This window comes from Mytilus edulis, chromosome 7 (assembly GCF_963676685.1).
Source record: "Mytilus edulis chromosome 7, xbMytEdul2.2, whole genome shotgun sequence".
Lineage (NCBI taxonomy): Eukaryota > Metazoa > Mollusca > Bivalvia > Mytilida > Mytilidae > Mytilus > Mytilus edulis.
The window spans coordinates 25165928-25175202 of NC_092350.1; positions in this window are offsets into that span (position 1 = coordinate 25165928).

Here is a 9275-nt window from a genome sequence, read left to right on the forward strand (position 1 = left end):
TAGAGATATAACTTGGGAATGTTACCAATAAATATACATGTGTTTATATATCTCAACTTGTACGATTCGCTCGTGTATGTAACAATGTTTTAGATTTTAACGAGAGAAATTTATGTATTACTGAAAAATTATTACACCAGGGTTTTCGATATCACAAACTAGTCAAAACATTTACTAAATGTTATCATCGGTATAAAGACATCATTCGTAAATATAGCTCAACATGCAGACTTCTAATACGTTCAGGTATTTCACATCCAATTTTTTATGGAAATATTCTTTATAAAGCACAAAGGTGTCAGTATTCACCTCAGAAACTTACAAAACCTTTGAATAGACTTATTAAGAAGGGATATAATTACGATACTGTTGTCAAGTCATTAAAGATTGCATATTTTGGCGTTAATATTGAGTCACTGATAAGGTCTTTGCATCGGAACTAAACACATTTATTCTAAAAACAGTTGTTGGCATGACACGGGTTATGTTCTTCTCATATATGTTATGATGGTATGATACTAAACCCCTAACGGGAAGGATTGTGCCTGATGTTCATATGATGAAATCATAATCTTTCAGTCAGTTTAATTGAAGTCTGGAGCTGGCATGTCAGTTAACTGCTAGTAGTCTGTTGTTATTTATGTATTATTGTCATTTTGTTTATTTTCTTTGGTTACATCTTCTGACATCAGACTCGGACTTCTCTTGAACTGAATTTTAATGTGCGTATTGCTATGCGTTTACTTTTCTACATTGGTTAGGGGTATAGGGGGAGGGTTGAGATCTCACAAACATGTTTAACCCCGCCGCACTTTTGCGCCTGTCCCAAGTCAGGAGCCTCTGGCCTTTGTTAGTCTTGTATTATTTTAATTTTAGTTTCTTGTGTACAATTTGGAAATTAGTATGGCGTTCATTATCACTGGACTAGTATATATTTGTTTAGGGGCCAGCTGAAGGACGCCTCCGGGTGCGGGAATTTCTCGCTACATTGAAGACCTGTTGGTGACCCTCTGCTGTTGTTTTTTATTTGGTCGGGTTGTTGTCTCTTTGACACATTCCCCATTTCCATTCTCAATTTTATGTGCATATTGTTTATATTGAAATGTATGGTAACCCTTCATTTGAAGTAGGGGTAATTCAGAAAATTAGTGTTAGTTTAAACTCTGAGAAGTTCAGGGCATATAAATGTTGAAAACATGCCACACAGCCCTATATTTTGACCTTTGTAAAAAAGTGTAGTGCATATGAACTTTCAATTCTAGGATAAGATTTTTTTCAAAACTTCATAGTAAAAGTGGTACAGTTTTAACCGTAAAAGGAGTTACTATGGGGAATTGCATTGCCAATATTTTACAGAAATGCAACATTATATAGGGTGAAAAAAGAGAACATTCAGAATATAACCAAATTTGCGTTTTCTCACAGATTTAAAAGAAATTTACTCAATTATGAAGTTTTATAAGTATTTCATGAAGATTGATAGAATCTTGGTCCTTAGATAATTAGAGGCCCCAGGGGTAAAACATATAGAAAATTGCCTACCCCCGGGATCTTAAAACAAATAATTTAACTTGTAACTCCTATGGTTTTATGATTTTAAAGTTCTTGATATAGACAACCATAACTATGCTTTGAAGTTATGTAAAAATCAGATGTTAGGAGCCATCTCTATAACATTTTCAGTGAATTTGTGTCTCAGACTGGTATTTGCATACATACAACTATTGCAAATATGGCTTTGTTTGAACACTTCTATTATATATGTTATCTAAATTGTATGAGATATATGGTTACAGATGATACTGTTGTGACAATAATTCTAAATTGCCCATTTGAGACAGAAAATGTGAACTTTAGTTGACAAATAGGCATACAGTAAGATGTGGACTGGCGACAGAGGCAGGATTGGATACTTTATGTTATCTTGAATGTTGTAATGATTGACTGCTAAACTTTACATTTATAGTATTCTGATATGCTTTCAATATGTAACCAAAATGGTTTTAAACAGGTTTTGTAAAAAATTGTAGTGTATATGTACTTTCAATTTTAGGATAAGATTTTTTTCAAACTTCATAGTTAAAGTGGTACAGTTTTAGCCGTAAAAGGAGTTCCTATGGGAAATTGCATTGTAAATATCTACAGAAATGGAACTTACAGGGGAAATCACAATAAGCAAACCGAGATGTCTAATATACTTCTATGAAACAGTTACTACTAACAACAAAACAAAGGCAAACACTATCTACCCTAGGATATCAAAGGGTTGATAAAGAGTTGGTCGTTCTTGCTCGCAATTTTATAAAAAATGGAATAATGAAAATATAAAAATCAGAGGTAAATTTCTAATGTCAAATAAGTACACATCTTTTTACTTATAAACATATGGAGTATGAAGTATAATTGCAAACGAAACATCTATCCACCAAAGTTCAAATGAAAAGGATGTTACATGTTAAGGTGGCCGTTATCATGATAAATATTTTCCTTCTTTTTTGGCATGTGTCTATTGTGTAGAGAAACAGTGAGGGCTTGTCTTACAATAAAGGTCAAGTTTCGAACTTATTTCTCCAAAGGTAAACATTCATACTTGTTGCCTCTTTCCAACGTCCGATCTTATTCAAGTAACTATGTTTTCCAACGTTTGTTTTCGGTAGACTTTAGTTGGATTTCGTCCTGAATATGCATGAAATATTTTGAATCTATTTGAATCAACTAGATTTCCTCTTTTCAGATATTTGATATTTGAATTTTTAAGCGAAAATTTAAGATGTATGAAATGTTTGAGTTCTTTTACATGGGGAGGTCTTCTATTTCTATTCGAAAATTTTGTGTAAATTGTATCAAAATGATTGATTTGGTTTAATATGAAATTTTAGGCTTCTGGTGGCTACTAAACTTTCAGCTTCAGTTATTATACAACTTTGTTTCGGATATTAAATTGTTCTTGTACTAAAATACAGCAACATATAATGGGACTTTACAGGTGGTTGAAGCCTAGCCATAATAATATACTCAAGCCTACATGAGTATGGAATATTATTATGCAAAGCAGATGGAATATACATAAATGGATAAAAAGATAAAACAACAAAACAACCCCCACCAAAACTGGGGGTGATTTCATGTGTTTTTTTTAAGGGTAAGCATGTCCTGCTTTACATGTGGCTTCCTTCGTGTTGCTTATGTTATTACAAAGCCGGTAAATAGTCTAATTCGGTAGATCACATTCGTGCAAAGGAAACGATATTGTAATAATGACATAAGGACAGTCTATAATTTCATCTGTATAACGAATATTCTATTACAGTCAACCAACTCGTGATGGCGTCAATAAAATTTACGAAGTGATGATTTGAGCAATTAAAGAGATCGACATTATTTAGACAATAGTTATTGAATTATTCATCTTATTGAAAACATGAAACAACTATGCATGCAACGTTGGTGAAGAAACAGTCCACAAATTATATTACTATTGTGCTCTAGACACCCATCACTGCAACATAGTGTCAAACTTAAAGTGTTTAATATTTGTATAGTTGGAATGATGGTGTTTACACAGGATCTGCAAATCGGTCAATGTGTCAGCAATCAAAAATTGCTTCGATAATAAATTCAGCGTCCTTCATTGAGGATTTTGTTTCAATTTTCATTTTCTCATTTTCCCCCAATCAGATAGATTGGATATGTAGAAGAATCACATCACCCATTAAGTTGGTGTAAAGGTAGACGTCACTAGAAGAGCTGCAATTATCCGACAACAGAAATTACCAAATATAAGTTCAATAAAAGGGCTTTAATTCAAAGAAGACAAGCGTTGACCTGTGCAGTGAAGTTTCTTTTTGTTGTTTGCTTGTTTACTGATAAGATGTGGTATGATTGCCAATGAGACTACTCTCTTCCTGGTACCAGAGAACATGTGACACAAAAGTATTTAGCAACTGTTAGACCTTCAACAATGAGCCAAGTCCATGACAAGCAGATTTTTGAAGACTTCAGAGGCATATGTAAAACCAAACAAGAAAACTAATTACCTAATTTATCATTACATTAAATCCATGATTTAAAAAGCAATAAAAGAAAAACAAATTTGGTACACAACAACTACCCATACTGAATTATCAGGCTCCTGACTTGGTACAAGTAACAGGTACATGTACATATGGCATGTGTCATGGTTTAACAGGTTCACATGATTTTATTTAGTTCTATTGTAATTTTTTTATCACTTGTTTCTAATGTGTCAGTTTTGTCTCTGGGCATGAATTTATGCAACCATAAGTTAATATTAGTTAAATTAATGCGTAAATATTGAGTCATCAATTATTAGAGACAAAAAAACAAATGATATAAAAGACAGCAACCACTGAAAGACAAGCTTCGGAATTCGATAACAAGGTATCGATGTATCTAAATAGTCAGACAGTCAGTATAAGACTTTGGTGGCAGGATGGGAAATCAAATATTCCTATTTCTTGTATAGTTATTGTGAGTAGTTCCAGTTATTTTCAAGGAGTTTTCTGGTTTTGGTTTTGATCACTGCTTAACCTTTTCAAATTTGAAAGGCATGCATGAAAAATTGTCATTGACTTTAATCCAACAATCAATGCAATCAAGTTCCAAAGTAAACATATGTCGTACGGTTTTTGCACATAAAGAACACTAAGTAAAGGAAACAATGCAAGTTGTTATCAATAAACTGTATTTATTTTTCAAACAATAATCAAGCAGTAAACATTTGTACAAACAATATATTAATTTACTCAATTTCTCATTACTTGTTTAATTTTTATTAAGTCAGAAAAAAAAATTAACAGATTTCCTCCAATTTAAAGTGAATTCTACCACACAAATCTTTAGTTATTTACAATAGTTACTTCCCCTATCGAAGAGTTGTCTTTCTGAGGAATAGGTATTTTAAAAAGATGAGGGGTAATTTTGATATTTCAATCCATCAATAAAATTTTCTATTTGATCAAATTAAACACAAGCACTAATAAAACATAGTTCTTAGCTGATAAGTACATTTTGTACACACATAGACACTATAACAACAATTATTAATGTAAATCAAAACTAAACTGTGTTATGAAAGGAATATACCCTAAATGTACTTTAAAATTATGTCAACAACACTTGCACAAAACACCACATGGTCTATAAATAATAATGTGATAAGATGCTTTAAGGATGGCATCTCTATTTGAAGGAATGTTGAAACTATATTTTTGGATACATTTTCAATAAAAGTCTTCTTCTCTTCCTTTGTTTAAGTACTCAGACTCTCTTCAATGTCATTCACTGAGTGCATATTTAGCATATTCAGAGCAGCAAGGATGACATACCCTTGTGTCACAAAACGCAGGAAGTCCCGACAACTATTTACAGCATTTTTTACCTGCAATACAATAATGGTACATATCAAACCAAAAGGAAAAGATCTGGTCTTAAAAACATATTTTTGCTTTTCTTATTCCAATTAAATCAGATATCAGTGTGATGTAGATTAATTATTTATGTAAACGGTTATATTGCTTTTACCGTACAAGTTTAAGATACTAGTCCTCTGATCATCAACTTTGGTCAAAGTAAGAAATATATATATTATGATTTTGAGATTAAGAACAGCAATAGAGGGAGAGGGGCTGTGCATGTACTGATTTTGAATTACGGATGGATACCACTTACCTTTATTTTAAGCATAGTTTAATTCCTAAATTTAACAAATATTTGTTCTCATAAAAAATATTTATCATAAAAGTGTTTGTTAACTCCAATTTTCGCAAAGATCACTAGTGAACTCTACTTTGATAACTTTAAACGTAAAATTTGTGTCTGTGATGTTTCCTTATCTATATACATATACTAATACATACCTCAGACTTAACATCATTGTGGTCAAAAAGGTTCCGTAACTGAAATAAGGTTCACCTTTCTGGTGAGGAAGTGCCTTTAAACAGCTGGTTGAATGTGTCCTACAGGTAAAAATGTGAACAGTTAGTGGTATAAAAAGTAGCTTTGGAAGGATGTTTCACAATAGACCTTTAATTGAATCAGAATGGGTACTATTTATCAATTAATTTTCCTATTCATTGGTTAGGTGATATCAAATGTCATTGAACAAGTTAAACAAAGAATTGCACGGTTTTGTACATGCATAAGAATGCTAAAAGTTTTTATGGAAAACAATCACTTATAATTGTTTATTTACACTTGTTGTCTCTTTGGCAGTCATATACAACTTGTCCGTCTTTTATCTATACAATGAAAAAAATTAGTTCTGTTATTTGAACAACAAATTACTTTGAGTTGGATTATTAAAATAAGTGCAATTTATTATAAGTTTAAATGCTACTATAAAATACTTTTCTCACCTGCAATGATATGACATGGGCATGCCAGTCTTCGCTTTTCCAAATAAAACCTTCTAGGCGATCTTCTTGTGAAATCCCATCAGCCCTTGCTCTCTGTGCTCCTTCCCCTCTTTCAACAGAGAGTTCATCACCTCCCATCAAAATTGGCATCATCCTATCGTAGCATTAGGCGTATACTGTTGTAGATGTTCTATAATTTCTATCATTTCTTCAGTTTAATTTTCGTCTTTCTCCAAAATTCCAAGTGGTATCTGAAAAATGTTATTATCATTCATTATCAACTATTCACAATAAAAATACACATAATAAAAACATGAGTTTACCTTTTTTTAATGTTTTTCCTGTTTAAAGACATGTATTTAAATTAAACTTGAATTGATTGTAACCATTAAGCTTATTTATCTTTAAATTATCTCATAGTTATAATATATATAACTTCAGCAGCAACAACTTCCTTTCTGTTAAATATGAAAAATATTAAGTAGTAGCGCAGCCTACTAATGCTGATAAACTGAACATCTGTTCGAATTAAGACTGGTTTAAAGTACTTTACACATTTATCAGAAAAATAAAACAAATACCTGGACTTACCAAGCAACTTTTCTCCCCGAATTCTTTTGAAAACTGATCTGGTATATGATAAACAACGAATTCCTTGCAATCTTTCAACTCTTTTCTGTTTCCAACAAGAACCCTTTGTATTAAAATGTTGTGTTCCTAGTTTAGTTGAGTGTAGTCCTCTTTACTTGGTAGGAAAACTTCATTTGGTATAGTTAAGATGACAGCCTGAGGTACACAGTCCTCCAGGTGTTGTGCAGAATTTCTGTTTTGAACAGCTAAAGCATGGACAAGATTATGCATTTTGTTAGACGTGTCTTCTGTTTTGTGTCTAGCTTTTGTCATGATGTTTAATTTGTTCATGAAGATATGTCCTCTGTTTCTGTCGCCATAAAGGTGGTGTAAGGAGACTCTGTAAAGACTTCTGCTGATGTACGATCAGGTGTATCTAGATCTGTTAAAATCAAATTGTACAACAAAAAAAAATTAAATTACCAAAGAATATTGATATAAGAGTGCTGCTTGTATCAAAACTATTAACTTGCCTGTCATTACTTCTTTTTGTCTTGCTTATTTTCTTTACTTAACGGTTTCTACAAGTCCATGTGTTTTAACATCAGGTTATATAACATGTAATTTCTGTGTCAATTGGTATCTTGTGAAGAGTTACGTCTCATTTGCAATCACACCACATCTTCTTTTTTTATATGTAAATAAATTTCTATCAAATAAATTGTGCATTTCAACTAAAGGCCAAGAATTTGAAGACATTTTAATTACCTAAATGTGCAGTTTCTTTCAATTTTTTGGTGAAATGACTGGCTACTCTATTAGTCTAATTCCGAACCGTCTGGTCAAAGTTTTGGTATATCTGGTCTACATGTCTGATGATAGATTTGTATGAGCTGCACAACATATCAAATATTTAAATTGAAACAATTCAAGGATCAGTATAAATACTGATTGACAGAAACTCGTTTTTCTTTACATACCGGTATATCATCTATATACAAGTTTCTTGTTTAAACTATTTTTTACATTTCTCATATATTCAGGCCTTTTATAGTTGACTTTGAAGTATGAATTTGCTTATTGTTAAAGCTCATACAGTAACCTGTACCATGTATATAGTCCTATGTCCTTTGGTCTTGTGGAGAACTGTCTCTTGACAATCATACCACATCTTTTTAATCAATATACATGTACATCTTGAAATTATTTCTTTGTGTGACAAACCTCCTCCAGATCTGAAACACAACACATTTCTTGTTCCACACTTCCTAGATTGTACATGCATATGTTATCATGAAAAGACGTATTTACCGTGGTGCGAATGTGACCCCTGAACATCAGAATACTATCAATGGCTTGTTTTGCACTCATATGTGTGTTTCTGTTGAAAAGCAATATGGCTATGCTGAATACAATTCTTGGTATCTGTTTATTCTTATTTCCCGCAATCAACAACATCAACTCTGTTACCAATTGACATGCTTCTTTGAGTTCATTGTAAGCTCTCTCTCATTTAAATTTCTCTAGATTCTTTGTTCTTAACACACTCTGCATTGCTTGACATATTTGTTGCAGTTCATGGTTCATCTTGTTTTTGGTTATTTGAAAAATATCCTTCTTTAAATCCTCAATCTTGAGTAAATGGTTAATTACTGTTTTGTACTGCTTGAGCACAATTGCTCTGCAAGCCAGTTTTCTTGATTCGTTCAATGTAGTTTGTCTTGAACCTCCTTTAAATCCCAGATGTACCTTTGAAGACAATATTTAATACCAACATGTAAACAAAGAAGGGAGTAATTTGCATGTACATGTACAGGAGCAAATCCAGAAGCTTGATGAATTTGGAACACCATGAAACCAAACTTATATGTTTCTCAAGTGATAAATACATGTATATGCGAATTAGTGGTAATGGATAAGAAAATGGAAAAGAAATACAACATTCAAACATTCAGTTAAAATAAATATTGTTTTATATATAAAAAAAACAATGTTGAAGGAAGTAACATAAAAGACAGTTTCATAAATTGATAACAGTCTTGACCTTTAACATCTATATCTATATCTGTTTATTCTACAAAAACAGATAAAGAGGGTTATTATTTTCCTGGTTAGAAGATTTCACCTGTTATAATTTTTTGATTTTTAGAAATTAAAAGCCAATAAACTTACAATATTTATACTATTCCAATCAATATGTACATGTAGTTTACATTAAAGGATCAAAGAGACATATTGCACATAGGAATTAAAAAACAATAAAAATATTCATACTATTCCAAACAACATGTACATGTAGTCTACATTAAAGGATCAAAGAGACATATA